This window comes from Bubalus kerabau, chromosome 18, assembly GCF_029407905.1.
Source record: "Bubalus kerabau isolate K-KA32 ecotype Philippines breed swamp buffalo chromosome 18, PCC_UOA_SB_1v2, whole genome shotgun sequence".
NCBI classification, from domain to species: Eukaryota; Metazoa; Chordata; class Mammalia; order Artiodactyla; family Bovidae; genus Bubalus; species Bubalus kerabau.
Window position 1 is genome coordinate 55,512,740 of NC_073641.1, and position 19,121 is coordinate 55,531,860.

Here is a 19,121-nt window from a genome sequence, read left to right on the forward strand (position 1 = left end):
CATTTGTTCTCTTATAAAAAGTATAAGTTTCTCAATACTTATGCCATTACAGTTCCCATGACCAAACCTTTGTCCAAAGCCAGTAGAAAATCTGACTTGAAGGTAACTATAGCCCACATTTTAATTTAGGAGGCATTACTAACAATCTAGAAAAGTGTGGCCATATAGAAATAAACATTGAATTCACAATAAGGCTACAGAGAATATAAGTAAATTTGTCTCCAGTGAGTTTTCTGTTAGTGATGGAAAGTCATTTCACTCTTCAGGGAAGATATTGAAGCAGAAATGAAAAAAAAAAAAATTGGCATGGACCAGGTTGTGATGTTCTGCTCTTTGGTAGATTAGATAGCCAAGAGGGAGGGGGAAATGTATCTACAAGCAGGATAAGGCTTGTGTTTTCAAGACAGATTTTTTTTTTATTTGTAAGCTAAACAAAAATATTTAGATATGTTGTGAAAATTAATGTAGAAGATAGAGTGATAACATAATTTAATGTATTGAGGAAATCAGAACAAAAGTAGTTCATGAAAATGAGACATTGTTGATTCATGAAGAATGCAAAAATTGCATCGTGAAAATTACTGGCATCATAGGGATTCATTGTCACATTTTATTGACAAAAACTTAGATATTCAGTTCAGTTCAGTTGCTCAGTCTGTCTGACTCTTTGCAACCCCATGAATTGCAGCACACCAGGCCTCCCTGTCCATCTCCAACTCCCAGAGTCTACCCAAACTCACGTCCATCAAGTCGGTGATGCCATCCAGCCATCTCGTCCTCTGTCGTCCCCTTCTCCTTCTGCCCTCAATCTCTCCCAGCATCAAGGTCTTTTCCATGAGTCAACTCTTTGCATGAGGTGGCCAAAGTACTGGAGTTTCAGCTTCAGCATCAGTCCTTCCAATGCACACCCAGGACCGATCTCCTTTAGAATGGACTGGTTGGATCTCCTTGCAGTCCAAGGGACTCTCAAGAGTCTTCTCCAACACCACAGTTCAAAAGCATTAATTATTCGGCACTCAGCTTTCTTCACAGTCCAACTCTCACATCCATACATGACCACTGGAAAAATCATAGCCTTGACTAGACAGAACTTTGTTGGCAAAGTAATGTCTCTGCTTTTCAATATGCTATCTAGGTTGGTCATAACTTTCCTTCCAAGGAGTAAGTGTCTTTTAATTTCATGGCTGTAATAACCATCTGCAGTCATTTCGGAGCCCAAAAAATAAGGCCTGACACTGTTTCCACTGTTTCCCCATCTATTTCCCATGAAGTGATGGGACCAGATGCCATGATCTTAGTTTTCTGAATGTTGAGCTTTAAGCCAATTACCCATGTACAATTAACCTTCAGACCTAATATAACAGGTGAACTTGGCATCTGTAACTATATTCAGTTAAATGATGAAAATATTCTGTATTTGTGAAAGTGTCAGTTATTCATGAATACATGGAAAGCTCTAGTGGTTAAAAATAAAAACTGTAGTTACACGTTGACAATTAGAAGGCAGTTGATGACAATGATAGTATTTACTGAATAGTAGATACCTGGGTACATGAATAAATGATACCTTAGACATAATGAAGAAATGCAACTCTTACCTTCCTAGCTTGGTGATTACGTAGCAGCAACTTCAAGGTAATTCCCACTGACTCACATTTCCACCGTATGAGAGTGAAGGTTCCAAGTTGCTAGCAAAAGAGAACTTCAAATAAATCTTAGGGATTGAGGTTAAGGCAGAGTTGGAGACATGAAACCTTACCCTCCTGATCTTACTTTCAAATGTCAAATGCACACTCCAAAAGTTCCTTTCTAGAGGGAGACCTTTATATAGTACTTAACAAATACTGACCAGTTCCCACCTCTTAAACTGGTAAGCAGCCAAGAAGGTTACATTTATTAAGAAAATTATATAAGAAGGGACGTTAACAGTTTCCTTCTATATCTTTCCTAAGATTGCCTGAGTTCTTGGGATATATATAATTCATAAGTTGCCATGTTTTTATGGAACCTTCTAGATATTGGTATGCTGTGCACAGAACTAAACTTAATAGTCATTGTCATATTGTGAGTCAAAAAGAACTCTGGTTTTGAAATCAAAGTGTTTAATTCTGTGAGTCACACATTTTTGGCTATATGATGATGCAGATAGACTGATAGTTGTACCCTAATGTCTGATTGCCTGTTGTACATTTCAATGATATAAATGTCCCTTTTATAACATATGTCTGCCATCTAAGGGATATCTTAATCATCATTCTTTGGCCATGATTATGTTTTAGTATGTTGGATGTTAGTCCAAGTGGTATGTGCATCTTTCCTACAGATTCTTAAGCAGAAAACTACATGCATGTTTCCCATTTGCTCTTTTTTTCCTCTTTTGGCTGGGACATGTGAATGCAGAAATGAGAATTTTTAACACAGACATGAACTGAGGATGTCAGAGTTGCCATGCTAGAAATAAATTGCTTAGCTGTGGACTCAATAAGACAAAGAATTGCTCTGGTATTGTAGTTTATCTCTGTTACAGTAATTTATTTGCTACTCAAAAGAATGACTTTAAGCAAGTTTCTTAATCTCTCTGTTTACTAGGTTCCCACATTAGACAAAAGAGGTAAAAACAAATTTATAGTAGTGATGTGATAATTAAAATAATCAATGGCATCATTAAACTTTTTGGTGATTATTATCCTACGAGTGTTAAGGTCATGGATTTTGGTATTGTATAAGCCTTTGTATGAATCTGTCTTAGCTATTTATTTGTTCCTTTACTTGGGTCAGATTAGCTTTCCATAGTCTCAGTTTCCTCTATTAAATGGTATAATGCCTACCTCATAAAATTACTGTTAAAGTATGCCCATATATAGTAAAATTACTGTAAAATATGAACTTTAAGTATTTTTCCTAGCCAAAAGTGAGAACATCTTTTGTATACGCACAGACAAAATTTTTGAAAAAGACTACTGAATATGCTTTGCGAACAGTAGAAGATGGCCCTGGGTTCAGTGGAAAGAGGAAGGATCTTTATGTAACACAAGTAGAAAAAGAGGAACTAGGCTGTTCCCTAAAATCCACTGGCTGGAGACAAGATACTAGTAAGAGAAAACAGTATCCTATTGGCTGCAGAGTCCAAAAAGAACTTATGGGAAACAGGGGAAAAATATTTTTGTTTCTGTGTTTAGTTGTATGTACTGTCTTTTGGGTTTCCATTCAAAAGTGCTTATAAGTTTAACTCTGTACACTAAAGGCTGCTGCTGCTGCTGCTAAGTCGCTTCAGTCCTGTCCGACTATGTGCAACCCCAGAGATGGCAGCCCACCAGGCTCCCCCATCCCTGGGATTCTTTATACGGAGAGTTTCCTGACTCTGCTTTAAGACTGGCATGCAGTAAAACCAGAGGTTTCCCAGGCAAAGCCAGTCTCACACAGATTCAACTATTAATAATAATACCTTTTGTTGTTGTTTTTCCATTGCCAAATTGTGTTGGACTCTTTGTGACCACCTGGACTACAGCACGCCAGGCTTCCCTGTCCTTCACTATCTCCCTGCTGCTGCTGCTAAGTTGCTTCAGTCGTGTCCGACTCTGTGCGACCCCATAGACAGCAGCCCACCAGGCTCCCCCGTCCCTGGGTTTCTCCAGGCAAGAACACTGGAGTAGGTTGCCATTTCCTTCTCCAACCTCCCAGAGTTTGCTAAAACTCACGTCCCTTGAGTCAGTGATGCCATCCAGCCATCTCATCCTCTGTTGCCCCCTTCTCCTCCTGCACTCAATCTTTCTCAACATCAAGGTCTTGTCCAATGAGTCACCTCTTCACATCAGGTGGCCAAAATATTGGAACTTCAACTTTAGCATCAGTTCTCCCAGTGAATCTTCAGGGTTGATTTCCTTTAGGACTGACTGGTTTGATCTCCTTGCAGTCCAAGGGACCTCAGTCCAAGGGACCTTCAAGAGTCTTATCTGGTACCATAGGTTGAAAGAATCTATTCTTCAGCCTTCTTTGCGGTCCAGCTCTCATGTCTGTACATGACTACTTGAGAAACCATGGCTTTGTCTCTACGGACCTTTGTCGGCTTACTACTACATATTGCAGAGTTGTCTGGAATAGCAGTTACTCAAAAAATGACTACTGTTAACGTAATCTTATGTTTGCTTTTAAGTGTGAGTAGCTAACGTTAACCTAGATTTTGCTTCTTTGTTCAATATCATATGCTCAGAAAATAGGTAACTTCGGAGAGAACTCTCAATAATATTTTTGAATGGATAAATAAATAACAAATGAGTGATTATTAAATGTATGAATAAATAATGGGAAAACTATGACTGATTAAATAGATGGATGAATGATTGATCATCAAGGTGTTGTTTACATAGTTTTTTTAATTAATTTATTTATTTTTTTACTTTATAATATTGTATTGGTTTTGCCACACATAGTTTTTTTAATAGGAGTTTATCACCTCATGGACACTTCTGTTGCTCTTTTGCATTTTGTCAAGGTATAAGTGACATGTGATAAGCTCAATTAAGCATGTTATTGGTAAGGTTTGTCACACAAATAATAAAAAAATCAGGATATCCACAACCTCAGACTTTCCTTATGCCACTTGAGAATCCTTCTCACCTGCCCCATATTTACTGTAGATAAATTGCATTTTCCTGTGTTTGGTATAAATAGCATCATGAAGGAAGGGCTCTATTTTGGCTGGTTTCTTTTATTTTTTTTCCACTGTGTAACCCACTTCAGTGCCTGTAGTACATGGGCACAGGCCAGGCAATGGTTTGGGGCCAGTATGATCTGGCATGGCAAACTATGAGAGGCCCCAGGGGTCTGATTTCTTTTAAGCAGCATAATTGCTTTGAGATTTATCCATGTTCTAGTATATATAAATAGTTATAATATTTGTTTTTGTTTGTTCTTGCTGCAAATGATTTGACAGTGTGTATATAACATGATATGTTTATTCTTCCACTGGTTAATGGAGAGAAGCGAGCTATATCATGTTTTTGGCTATAACAAACTGCCAAGAACATGTATGGACAAATCTTTATATGGACGCATGCTTTCCTTCCTCTTAGAAAAAGAGTTAGAAGAGTGTCAAAGCTGGATCATAGAGTAGCTGTTTGTTAATTTTTCTAAGAAATAGACAACTGTGCCATTTCACATTCCTACCAGTAATGTAGGTGAATCACAGTGTTCCTTTGCATCCTTTTCAACATTTGGCATGGTCAGGATTTATTATGATTACGGACGTTTGTTGTGCTGTCTCATGGCATTTTTAGTTGAATTCCTCTAATGGCCAATAATCTTAAGTGTTTTCTCTCGTGCTTATATTCCATCTCCTCTGGTGAATTGTTTCGTCAAATACTTTACTTATATATTTTATAGGTTATTTATTATTATTGATTTAGTTTCTTAAATATTTTGGAGAAAAATCCTTTATGAATTATGAGACAAACATAATTTCACCCAGGATACAACTTGTCTCTTAATTCTCTTAACATTATCATTCAAAAAGTAATTTTAAAAATTTTGATGAAGTTCAGGTTATCAATATACCGCTGAATGGATCATGCTTTGGTTGTGATATCAAAATGATTTTTTTCTTTTGCCTAACTGAAGGTCACAAAGTTTTTTTATTTTTAATAGTTTCCCAAAGTTTTACAGTTTTAGATTCACCATTAGTATTGACACTGTGTCTATTTTGAGTTAATTTGTTTATATATGTGAGTTATGGAAGGAAGTTTACTTAATTATGCATGTACATCAATAGTTTCTGCCTCATTTGCTGAAAAGAATATCAATTCTCCCTTGCATTGCTTTTGCATATTTGTTGAAAATCAATTGGCCATGTATTTATGGATCTATTCAGGATCTCACTGTTGCTTTTCTCTAATGTATCTGTCTGTCTTTGTGCAATATCTCACTGTCTTGAATATGAAATATTTTTAAATAGTCTTGTAATGGGATAATGTTAATTCTCCAGTTGTTTATTTTTTTTTCTTTTTCCATATGATTTTAGCTGTTCTCAGTTCTTTGTATTGCCATATGAAATTTAGAAACAGTTATTGATTTATAGAAAAACAAAAGCCTCTTGGGAGTTTAAGTGAGATTATTTCAAACCTATGGATTAATTTTGTAGGCTAGACAACTTAAAAATATTGAGTCTTCTGACCCATATACAGTTATTTCTCCTTTTAATCAGATCCTACTTTTTTCTTTGTCACATGTAATTTGTCTTAAAAATGTACATGTACTTCATATCTTTTAAACGTTTTTCCCATACAATAGTTTTATACTATTTAAATAGTATTTTTATTTTAGTTATTTGTAACTTGTATAAAGAGATAAAATTGATTTTTGTGTACTGAGAGAAGAAAGTAAAATTGTGAATTCACATTTTCATTATCTATGTAAAAACTCCTGTATGTAAACCATGTAGAAACATACGTTCTAACATTTTTGTAGATTCAAAGGAGTTTTTACATAGATAATAATAATGTCTGTAAATTCACAATTTTACTTTTTTCTCTCTAATCCAAGGAACTTTTATTTATCTTTTTATAAAATATTTTTTTAAGGATAAAACTTCCAATGAATGTAAAATACAGGTGATGATATCATACACTTCTGTTATGCACCTAATGTTAGGCAGGAAAGTGTTCCATATTTCATTTTCAATCAGGAAGTTTTAGATGTAAGTTTTTCATAGATGGCCTTTAGAAGTTTAATATGCATCTTTCTGTTTTAGTTTGTCAGTAGTTTTTTTAATTGTTATTTGCTTTGTTTTGACAGTAATGTGTGTTGGATTTTGCCAGTGTTTTGTCTATTGAAATGTTTGTGTTTTTGTTGTTGTTGTTATTTTCAGATTAAAATGGCAAATTGTGTTCATTTTTTTAAATGTTAAACTGCACTGCGTTCTTGTGATACTCTCAATTTGGTCGTAATGCCTTAGCATTTTCATGCATCACAGGATTTGATATGCTAATATTTCTTTAGAATTTATCTGTATTCATGAGTGATATTTACCTGTACTTCTGTTGTAATATTTTTGTCTTATTTAGGAATCAGGTGGAATAACAGAATGATGTCAGAATTACTTTAATTCATCTTTTTCAATTTTCAGGAAGTGTTTAGGTAGAATGGCTTAAAAAAAAACTTTGATTGAGTTTACCAATCAAACCCTCTTAGCCTGAAGAAGATTCTGTTTTGGGAAAAATATAAACTACAATTTCAATTTTTAATAGATACTGGGATATTTGTATTATCAATCTTTTTGAGTGAGATATGATAATTTGTATCTTCAAGAAATTTGTTAACTTCATTTAGCAGTTGAATTTATTGACAAAAACTTGTTCATATTCAGTTAAGTTCAGTTCAGTCACTCAGTCTTGTCTGACACTTTGCCACCCCATGGACCTCAGCACGCCAAGCCTCCCTGTCCATCACTAACTCCTGGAATTTACCCAAACTCATGTCCATTGAGTCAGTGATGCCATCCAACCAACTCATCCTCTGTCGTTCCCTTCTCCTGCCTTCAGTCTTTCCCAACATCAGAATATTTTCCAATGAGTCAGTTCTTTGCATCAGGTGGCCAAAGTATTGGAGTTTCAGCTGCAGTATCAGTCCTTCCAATGAATATTCAGGACTGATTTCCTTTAGGATTGACTGATTTGATTTCCTTGTAGTCCAGGGGACTCTCAAGAGTCTTCCCCAACACCACCATTCAAAAGCATCATCTCTTCTCCACTCAACTTTCTTTGTGCTCCAACTCACATTCATACATGACTACTGGAAAAACCACAGCTTTGGATGGATGGATCTTTGTCAGCAAATTCATGTCTCTGCTTTTTAATGTGTTGTCTAGGTGTTTCATAGCTTTTCTTCCAAGGAGCAAGTGTCTTTTAATTTCATGTCTGCAGTCACCATCTGCAGTGATTTTGGAGCCCAAGAAAATAAAGTCTGTCACTGTTTCCATTGTTTCCCCATCTATTTGCAAAGATAGAGAAATGGGTTACGGGTAAGACCAAGGTATTTTCAGCTTAAAGAATGATCAGAGTCTTTGGCGACAGATGAAATAGTCAGCAAGGTTTCACCCTTTTCAATAGGTTGAGCCAAAAAAAAAGAGGGAGGAAATAAGTAACAGAAAAAAGTATAGTGCATAGTACTGTCAGTTTGAGAAAACTCTCTTCTTCAGCTGTCATCTGTTCAAGTCATTAAAATCTTTATCTTCAGGTCATCAGTTGGTGTTGCAGTTCCAGTCAGGGTTTGGTGCTTTCTTTTGATATAACATGTGGATCCAAAAGTCTTCCTTGGAGTTTGGTAGCACAAGAGTTGGTTAACAGTACTTGATAAGCGTTTTTTTCCCAGTGGGGTTAAAGAATGACTTTCTCTTCAAAAGGTAGAGATACCTTTTCTAACAGATGAAATCCCTAGGCTGACAGATGCGATATTTAAGATTTCTGACTCCCAGGAACATGCTGAAAAAAGATCGCTCTTCTAAAGCATGTTTTCTTTTTTAACTGAAGTACAGTTGATTTACAATATTGTATTAATTTCAGGTATACAGCAGCATGATATTGTTATATATTTTTATAGATTATTTTCCATTATAGGTTATTACAAGATATAGTATATAGGCCCTTGTTGTTGTTTAGTTGCTAAATCGTATCTGACTCTTTTAGACCCCATGGACTCTAGTCCACAAGGCTCCTCTGTCCATGAAATTCTGCAGGCAAGAATACTGGAGTGGGTAGCCATTCCCTTCTCCAGGGGATCTTCCCAACCCAGCATTTCCTGCATTGCAAGCAAATTCTTTACCACTGAACCACCAGTGAAGACTACAATTTCCTGTGAAGAGTGAAGTGAAAGTGAAAGTTGCTCAGTCTGACTCTTTGCAACCCCATGGACTATAGAGTCCATGGAATTCTCCAGGGCAGAATACTGCAATGGGTAGCCTTTCCCTTCTCCAGGGGATCTTCCCAACCCATGGATTGAACCCAGGTCTCCTGCATTGCAGGTGGATTCTTTATCAGCTGAGCCACATGGGAAGTTCAAGAATACCAGAGTGGGTAGCCTATCCCTTCTCCAGCAGATATTCCCAATCCACAAATCGAACTGGGGTCTCCTGCATTGCAGCAGGATTATTTACCAACTTAGCTATAAGGAAAGCCCATAGTTTTCTATGCTATACAGTAAATCCTTGTTGCTTATCTAAATTATGTATGGTGGTTTTTTTCTGTTAATCTCATATTCACAATTTATCCCTGGCCCTCCTTTCCCCTTTGGTAACAGTGTAGTAGTTCTTAAGGGCTTCTCTGGTAGCTCGGATGGTAAAGAGTCTTCCTGCAATGTGGGAGACCTGGGTTTGATCCCTGGGTTGGGAAGATCCCCTGGAGAAGGAAATGGCAATCCTCTCCAATATTCTTGCCTGGAAAATCCCATGGAAGGAGGAACCTGGCAGGCTATAGTCTATGGGGTCACAAAGAGTAGGACACAACTGAGCAACTGACACTTTAGTTGCTCTTAACAGAAGCCCTACTGAAGTATATCTTCCTTTTACCATCTGTGAATCAAAAGAAGCAGGAGCCAAATGCATTAAGTATCCTGCAATTATCTCAAAGGGTGCGAGTTTATAGGTTCCAAGACTTGAGATTTAGAAGGCCTTATGCCAATGCCTTTGGATGGGTTATTTTAAGGGTCTCTCCAAACTTGCCCTAGTGGGTTAGCTAGTCAATTAACTTTGAGGATTGAAGTTTATAAGCAAATGAAAGTGTTGTAAAACTGGCCAAACAGCAAAGATCTGTTGAAGCACTTGACTGATAAAATGAGTTTCCTGGTCACTGTGAAGTTTGAGGAAGGATTCCTCAAGTGGAAATGATCCACAACAATAGCAGTAGCCTGATACAAGACTTCAGTCCAGTGAGAAAACATCCAAGCCGTTACCAAATCCTTGAGATTGGAGACACTGAATAAAATCCATTTGCCAAACCTTGCACAGTCCGTTGGTTAATTTAAAGTGTCTGAGAACAGTGTGGACAGATTTTCCTGAATTGTGTTTTATATAAGCAAGGCAAATAAAGTAGACATTGATTGTGGGCCTGTTAATATTTCTCCACTGGTACTGGTTCATAAAGTTTATTTTATCAGTAAGCCAGTGATGCAGTGCATGTATGGTAGGTTAGTGATGTGAATTTTAGCATCTCTTGCGGAACTGGATTATTATCTGGCCCATTCCAAAGTTCTCTGTTTATTGAACCAAGAGTTATTGTACTTTCAATATTGTTTTACCTTTTCTGTGAATGATTACTGCACATCTCCAGTCAGCGTTTCTAGATTATCATTTAGGGAAACATTTCTTTCTACCATAGTAGTGGTTTGGTTGCTGGTTCCTTTGATCAAACAAAGTCATAAGCTACTCCAAAGGCATACTTACCTTCAGTATAGATATGTACAGTTTTTCCCTTATCTGAAATGCTGGCCCAAGTAAGTGTACAACCCAAGCTGTTAGCTGGAGATGCTAGAGGATGCTGCACAGTGACTCCAAAAGGAGTTTCAATACTATACCCAGGATAATATTTACCATTTTCTCTCTAAAAATGAGAACCATCAGTAAACCATGAAAAGTTAGCATTATCCAAAGGATTTTCCTGTTAGGTTATCATGGGTCATGAGGTGACAGCCAGACTGTAATGAGGGATATTATCCATAGAAGAGAGAAGGGTAAAAGCGTTAAGACTATCACAGTTAAGAAAGCTATACAAAGAGCAGTTAGCAAGAGGATTTCATGTGTGGTGAGACAATTGGCTGAAAACTGTTGAATGTGATAAGAATTCAGGAAGGCTTCTACTGCTTGAGATGTAAAGATGGTTATCCCATAACTTTCTTGTTGGTAGCTTTGACTAAGAGGGCAGTGGCAGAAATGACTCAGAGACACAGGTGAATTCTCATTTCACAGTGTCTAGCTCTTGGCTATAATACCTTATGAGTCAATGGTAGTCTTCATGGTTTTGAATGAGTAATCCAAGGGCATTGCTTTTCTTTTCAGATACAAAAAGTAGAATGGGAAGTTGATCATTGAAGTGTCCAAGTGCAGCAACCTTATAAGAAGAGCTGACTCACTGGAAAAGACCATGGTGTTGGGAAAGATGAAGGCCAGGAGAAAAAGAGAGTGACAGAGAATGAGATGGTTGAATGGCATCACCGACTCAAGGGGCATGCATTTGAGCAAACTCCGGGAGATAGTGAAGGACTGGGAAGCCCGGTGGTGCTGCAGTCCATGAGGTCATAAAGAGTCGGACACAACTTAGCGACTGAACAACAAAGGGCAAGAAAATTTATCAAGCCTTCCTTTAAAACTTTAAAGGTTAAACTATCCTGATCTTGAATAATAGGGTCAAGTTTGCTATATTTTAGTAACACAGATAAAGTTTGGGCCATAAGAGGGAAGTTTAGAATCTGGATTTGAGAGTAGCCAGCTAGCCCTGGCAAAACTTTATGAAAGGCTTTTAGTTTTGGGTTTGGGGAATTTGGGGATATCAGAAAGCCTGTTTGAATCTAAATATAGCCATTTTTCTGAGATCAGGTGCCCCAACTATTGAATGTGAGTTTGAACAAATTACAGATTTTCTGTTATAGACTTGATGGCTTACGACTGATCTAATAAGTGCAAATGGCAAAAATTTTAAGGTTAATATTCTTAAAATTGGGCTTCCCAGGTGACACTGGAAGTAAAAAAACTGTTGTCAGGAGCCATAGAACTATGCAGGAGACATAAAATTGGGCTTCCCTGGATCAGGAAGATTCCCTGAAGAAGGGTATGGTAACCCACTCCAGTATTCTTGCCTGGAGAATCCCCATGGACAGAGGAACCTGGTGGGCTATAGTCTATAGGGTCACAAAGAATTGAACACTACTGAAGTAATTTAGCTTGCATCCTTAAAATTAGCTCAACTGTCAGAGACAGAACAAATAAAATATGTTTAATGATTATTTGATTCATCTGGTTGAATATCTTGCTTTCAACTATCAATTTCTAGAATTCTCTCTCCTTTTATGAGAAAGCAATTCTGGCTTTGATTGCTGTCTAAGAAATCTTGGCCCAATAAATGAACAGGGACAGAGAAACTAAGGAGAAAAGGATGAATATTTCTCAGAGTGTCTAAAGCAAAGGGAATAGGATTAATACAGAAAACTGTTTAAAAAAATAAAAATAAAGGGCTTCCCAGGTGGCTCGGTGGTAAAGAATCTGACTGCCAATGCAGGAGATAGGGGAGATGTGGAATCAGTCCTTGGGTAGGGAAGATCCCCTGGGGGAGGAAATGGCAAACCCACTCTGGTATTCTTGGTATTGGTATTCTGGTATTCTTGGTATTGGTATTCTGGTATTCTTGCCTGAAGAATCCTGTGGACCTGGAGAGCTACAGTCCTTGTGGTCACAAAGAGTCAGACATGACTGAGCATGCATACATGCATGAACCTGTTAAAGATTATTTATCATGTTAGGGATATACCCCAAGTCAGGGACTATTGAATAGCAGTAGGGTTGAGCACCAAGAGTGCAGCTTCGGTGTCAACAAGGACAAAGAGAGTTTCATTCCCACCTGGAGAGTTGTTTCTTCTAGCTAGTTAAGAGGAAGGATTGGGAAAAGTACCTATAGTTCCTCAGAGTTCTATGTGAAAGTCACTCAGTCATGTCTGACTCTTTGTGATCTCATGGATTATATAGTCTGTGGAATTCTCTAGGCCATAATACTGGAGTGGGTAGCTGTTCCCTTCTCCAGGGGTTTTTCCCAACCTAGGGATGGAACCCAGGTCTCCCACATTGCAGGTGGACTTTTTACCAGCTGAGCTACCAGGGAAACCCAAGAATACTGGAATGGGTAACCTATCCCTTCTCCAGAGGATCTTCCCAGCCCAGGAACTGAACCCTGTCTCCTACATTGCAGGCAGATTCTTCAGCAACTGAGCTATCAGAGAAGCCTCAGAGTTCTATAATTGGGAAATAAGAGGGCATTTGGTAAGGCTGATTAGAGAGCAGAAAGTACCTGGGACAAAGTTAAGTTTGTAACAGCCTTTTTCCCAATGACTTTCTGCAATAATGCCAAACCCCAAGAGGGGTTTGATTTTGTTTGGGAACCTCTATTATTGCCGTTTAAAATTAAGGATTTTAATGGTATTCCTTTGAGTTGATCATCCAGGGTGTGGGTGAGCCAATTTACTTTATTAAGTCAAGCTGGAGGGAATACTGTTTCCCATTTTATTTCGGTCCTTTTAACTAGATGGGAAAGATTTAGTTTCCGCCATTTAATGAACAGTGAGTTGAAGACTACATGACTGGATTCAAAACCCGAAGCAAAGCCAGAATTTACCTTAAAAATAATTTGGAATTGGGTATAAGTGTTATGTGTTAGTCGCTCAGTTGTGCCTGACTCTTTGTGACCCCATGGACTGCAGCCCACCAGGCTCCTCTGTCCATGAGATTTTCCAGGGAAGAATACTGGAGTGGGTTGCCATTTCCTTCTCCAGGGGATCTTCCTGAACCAGGGATCGAACCCAGGTCTCCTGCACTGCAGGCAGATTCTTTACCAACTGAGCTACAAGGGATGCCCTCATTGGGCCTGTAGGGATAAGCATGAATCTTACTTCTGTCAACAGGTTTTGGGAAAGTCCCAGGGATTTCCAGGTGAAGTGAGGCAGTGACTGCTGAGCCTAATCATTTAACAAGGATTGGTGCTGGTCTCTCCTTTGCAGGTTCAGAGAGATTTCAGTATAATTCAAAAAACAAACAAACAAACAAAAACACCTTAGTGTATGTCTTCTACTTTGGCTTAGTTCTGAGGACATGAGATTTTAGTATTACAATCCTCACAGGGTATTTTAAAGGGTCAGGCTCTAATGGGTTCAAAGAAATTAAGAGCAGTGAAAAGTTTGGAGAGAGGCAGAGTATGAAGGCTGTGAGGATGGAGATTGAAGATTGGGGAGGAGAAAAAGAGGCCTTAGATGTTTTGCTTTGCTTTATTTTCTTTCAATTGTCTGTTGATGCCAGTTAATTTATAAATGGATTTCTTAAAGAGGCCATTCTACAGCCCTGTATAGGCTTAGAAGCCTTAAGATACTGATTGAAATAGTCTTCCCTTTCAGCTGATTTTATTTTAGAGCTACAGTCTTCTAATTTGGTTTTATGAACTTTTATGAAAAGTTTGGGGAGCTCACGCTTTCCCCATAATGGCCATTAGAGCTTTAAGTTATTTTGGGGTAGTTGGTCCAATTAATTTAAAAATGTGCAAGAGGAAGGACCTAAGGTTTTAAGAATAAAACTGGCCAGGTTTCCAGAAGGAGAATTCTCCTGAGTGAAATTAGCAGATTGTGATCCCATGAGTCAAAACTAGAGGTTCAAAAAGAATAAATGAGTACTCATCAGAAAAGATGAAACCTTTAAACAGATCATGAGTAAAATCAGAGCTCAAACAAAAGGAGGGAGCTCAAACCTAATGAGACACTGACCAAGCAGAAAGGAAAAAAGACAACAAATAAACTGAGAGCACCAAGTGTTCAAGTGGGAAACTCAGTTCAGGGAATCATTGGTTCCTGGTTTTAAATTTTAATTTAAATTTTAAAGCATTAAAATCATTGTTTTTAAGTGAACTCTATGTTCACTTAAAACCAAATGGCCAGTTATTTTAACAGCAAAATTAGTTCACTTGGGAATAGCAGATAACAACAATTTGGGACAAGCAAACTCTGTTGAAACATAGGCTGGTCTGTGAACAGAGGAGAGGGGCTACGCTTATGCAGGAAAGAGAGAGCTTGGGGAGGACTGTTGTGGTTCTTCATTGGCTGCAGGCAAGTGGGCAGCTGTTTTTTTGTTTTTTTTTTTTTTTTCCCTCTGATGAGATTTGCAAGTTGTAGTGTGATGTGTCGGAGAAGGCAATGGCACCCCACTCCAGTACTCCTGCCTGGAAAATTCCATGGATATAGGAGCCTGGAAGGCTGCAGTCCATGGGGTCGCTGAGGGTTGGACACGACTGAGTGACTTCACTTTCACTTTTCACTTTCAAGCATTGGAGAAGGAAATGGCAACCCACTCCAGTGTTCTTGCCTGGAAAATACCAGGGATGGGGGAGCCTGGTGGGCTGCTGTCTATGGGTTCGCACAGAGTTGGACACGACTGAAGTGACTTAGCAGTAGCAGTAGCAGTGTGATGTGTGGGAGAGCTCCCCCTAGAACATTACATGGTCCCATTTTATTTTTTTAAATTGAAGTATGATTGCTTTATGATGTTGTGTTAGTTTCTGCTGTACAATCGAGTGAATATATTCCCTTCCTCTTGGACTTCCCTCCTCCACCCCAATCCCAGTACTCTAGGTCATCACAGAACACCAGGCTGAGCTTCCTGTGTTTTATAGCAGGTTCCCACTAGCTATCTATTTTACACATGGTAGTGTAAATATATCAACCCTAATCTCCCAATTTGTGCCACTCTCCTCTTTCCACCTGGTGTCCACTGACAGATGAATGGATAAATAAGATGCAGTATGTCTTTACAATGAAATATTACTCAGCCATAAAAAAGAATGAAATTGGCCCATTTTTAGAGATGTGAGTGAACCTAGAGTATGTCATATGTAGTGAAGTAACTCAGAAAGTGAAAAAGAAATATTGCATGGAATCTAGAAAAAATGGTACAGGTGAACAGCACTCAACTCCATTTTAAATGAGGTTTCTTTTATTCTTTTTCATACATTTAATTTGCATTATGTAGAGAGAATAAAAGCAAAGATTTCCAAATAAACCTGTTTATGAATACTTGCATTGTTTTTCAACACTTGGATAGACACGTTAATATTTAAGTACAGTTGACCCTTGAACAACACATATTTGAGCTGCTCAGGTCCACTGCCATGTGGATTCTTTTCAACAAATATACAGTCAGGTCCTCCATATCCTCAGGAGAAGATTCAAGCAACTATGGATGCTGTACTGTAAGATCCATGGTTGCTTGAATTTAGGTCTGTGAAATCACAGATAGGAGCGCCTGACTCTGGGATGTGTTTCCTGTGGATTTTGGTATATGACGTGAGTCCTAGAACCAATCCCATGTGGATACCAAGGGATGACTATGATATGTTACATAATATTTTATTAATATTATCTACTTTAGAGAGACTTGTTTTTTTGTTACTAGGCATTATGATACTTTACTGGCATCTCATGACACTTTATGATTATCCTGTTTGTTATTATTGTTTATACTTTTTAAGTGAGAAAATGGAAACTACAGAATATTTCCATTGTTAGGTACTGCGAGGATATCATACCCTGTAAACACCAGCTTATATAGTCATATTTTAATATGCCGTCACTTAATCATGAAGAAGAAAAACAGCTTGTCATTACTATGTAAGAGTAACATCTATGTGCTTACTTAATGTAAATATATCCTACTTGTTCTAAATCTTCTTATTTTCTAAAATATCTCATGGACAATATATGGCACTGCTCATTACTCCATTTTTCTTCCATTTTAATTTGAGCATAGTATTATCATTGTGCCATGTATGAATTTTCCCCTTACCCCCTCCCTTCTCTCTCCCTGCATGCCTGCTAGGCTCCTCTGTCCATGGGATTCTCCAGGCAAGAATACTGGAGTTGATTGCTGTGTCCTTCTCCAGGGAGTCTTCCCAACCCAGGAATCAAATCTGTGTCTCCTGCATTAAAGACAGAGTTTTTAACCATCTGTGCCATGCCACTGTTAATTAACCCACTAAGACTTTGATTCCTATACTATTTTTTTATTTACAGATAGTATGTTTTTAAATATCTGTTCATTCTTAACGGTTTCTTGTTATTCAAGCATCTTTGTAATTAACTCCTTTATTCCTATAATCATTTTGTGTTCAGTATAATCTTTATCTTGTCTGATTGTACATCTGCAGTTTTTGATCATTAAAATTCAGCTGTTTCTCAACTACATTTCTTATTTGTGCTCATCCAGATGCCTTTTCATGTATTTGTTGTTCTGAATACATACTTAGTTTCACTGGGTAGTGTTCCCATGGGCTCCACTTAGTGAACCTTTCTTCTATAGAGCACGTGCATCTATTTCATCTTCTCCTGTCCCTGGACTGCTTCAACTCAACTCACTCCCTGTAATTTCGTCAGGGACCTGGTACAGAATCCATTCCAGTCAACTTCATCTTCACAGCCCAGTTGTTGCAGTCTGAATCCTTGCCCCTCTGGCTACTGACTTCCCCCATCTACTGCTGTTCCTGCCCTGCCTTCCAGCATCTGCCACCTTGGCTCTGAGTACCTTTCTGGTGCCCAGAGATTCCAATGATTTTGAGCCCTGGGTGTTGGGTTCTGAAATATATGCATTTGCCTGCTTAGCTTCTCATTGCCTCCCTCGCATCCTAAATTCTTGTTGTTCTGAAGGGGTCCTTGAATACCAGCAGTATCTCTCAATGGTTTATACTCTGGATCTTGTTAAGTAAAGTAAGCGTTCCACAAAATGCTCTAGGAATTTCTTTCTTTGTCTTTTAATATATATGTGTGTGCAGAGGAGGGTGCTTTCTTACCTGTTTGCTGGATTTAATTACCATCCATGGCATGCTATGTAGTCCATGGAATCACAAAGTGTCAGAAATGACCGAGCATGCAACCACACACACACACACCCCTCTTCCTTTCAGGGTCAACATATTTGCTTAGGTTTTCTTCTCTTTTCAATAAAAGGCTTTAACCTCCTTGACATCCTTGAAGAATCTGAGCCCTACCAACCTTTTCAGATCTAATCTGATCTTGTCTTGTAGACTCTGGAACTTAAGCATGGATGCCATTTTATTTGTCCTTGAGTTTGCACTTACTTTTATATTTCCTGGTCTTTTATAGTCCATTAGTTGGGGCTTAGTAAGTATCCAATATATAACTGCTGACATAACACATACACAAAAGATCACTTTAATGTACCCTCCAATCATGTATATATATGTGATCTATATAAAGTATACAGCATATCAGAAGAAAAGTATAATAGGAATATTGTGCAGCAGTTCATCAGCCTTTGACTGTTTACATTTGTTAAGAGGAGCTGTATAACTAATGTTTAAACTTAAGTTTCATATTTAGTGTATGACTCTTGCAGAGGATGTGAAAATGTATATATACTTTAGTACATTTAGAGTTTTTCGCTAACTCTGTGTGTGTGTGTGTGTGTGTGTGTGTGTACAGTAATTTGGGGGCTATTATAGTGTAAGAGTCCAAGTTATGAAGTCAAGATGTTCAAATCTAAATTATCTTACTTAATAGCTTTGTAGCTTGGGCAGATTAGCTAATAGCAGCATTATTCAGTTTATTTATTTAAAAATATGGAGGTAATATTTAACTCAAGATACTATAAGAAAATATAGATCAATGGGACAAAATCGAAAGCCTAGAGATAAATCCATGCATCTATGTACACCTCATCTTTGACAAAGGGGGCAAAAATATGCAGTGAAGATAAGTCAATCTCTTTAACAAGAGTGGTGCTGGGAAAACTGCTCAACACATGTAAAAGAATGAAACTAGAACACTAACACCATACACAAAAATAAACTGACAATGTATTAAAGATCTAAATGTAAGATCAGAAACTATAAATCTCTTAGAGGAAATCCTAGGCAGAACACTCTCTGACATAAATCACAGCAAGATCTTCTATGACCCACCTCTAAGAGTAATGGAAATAAAATAAAAAACAAACATATAGGACCCAATTAAACTTAAAAGCTTATGCACAACAAAAGAAACTCTAAGCAATATGAAAAGACAGCCTTCAGAATGGGAGAAAATAATAGCAAGTGAAGCAACTGACAATAATTAATCTCCAAAATATACAAACAGCTCTTGCAGCTCAATACCAGAAAAACAAACAACCCAATCAAAAAGTTGGCCAACTTCCAATTAAAATAAACAAATTTATATTTAAAAAAAAGTTGGCCAAAGAATTAAACAGACATTTCTCCAAAGAAGACATACAGATGGCTAATAAACACATGAAAAGATGCTCAATATCACTCATTATTAGAGAAATGCAAATCAAAACCACAATGAGGTATCATCTCACACAGGTCAAAATGGCTGCTATC

At 37.8% G+C, this 19,121-nt stretch overlaps 1 protein-coding gene and 1 long non-coding RNA gene across 3 annotated transcripts in view; one reads left to right on the forward strand and one right to left on the reverse strand.

Annotated features, from left to right (window-relative positions):
• Positions 1-19,121, forward strand: part of CDH18 (cadherin 18) — a 725,976-nt gene that overhangs the window by 379,821 nt on the left and 327,034 nt on the right. The gene's annotated exons all lie outside the window — the stretch shown is intronic.
• Positions 1-19,121, reverse strand: part of LOC129632837 (uncharacterized) — a 341,755-nt gene that overhangs the window by 6,573 nt on the left and 316,061 nt on the right. Inside the window, exons 2-3 of one of the 2 annotated variants that reach the window (XR_008704688.1) lie at positions 1,599-1,688; positions 36-1,059 (exon numbers count right to left, since the gene is read on the reverse strand). This is a non-coding gene — a long non-coding RNA (uncharacterized LOC129632837). Of the gene's footprint in view, positions 1-35; positions 1,060-1,598; positions 1,689-19,121 lie in introns of those variants that run through there. The other variant, XR_008704687.1, reaches the window with a different exon arrangement.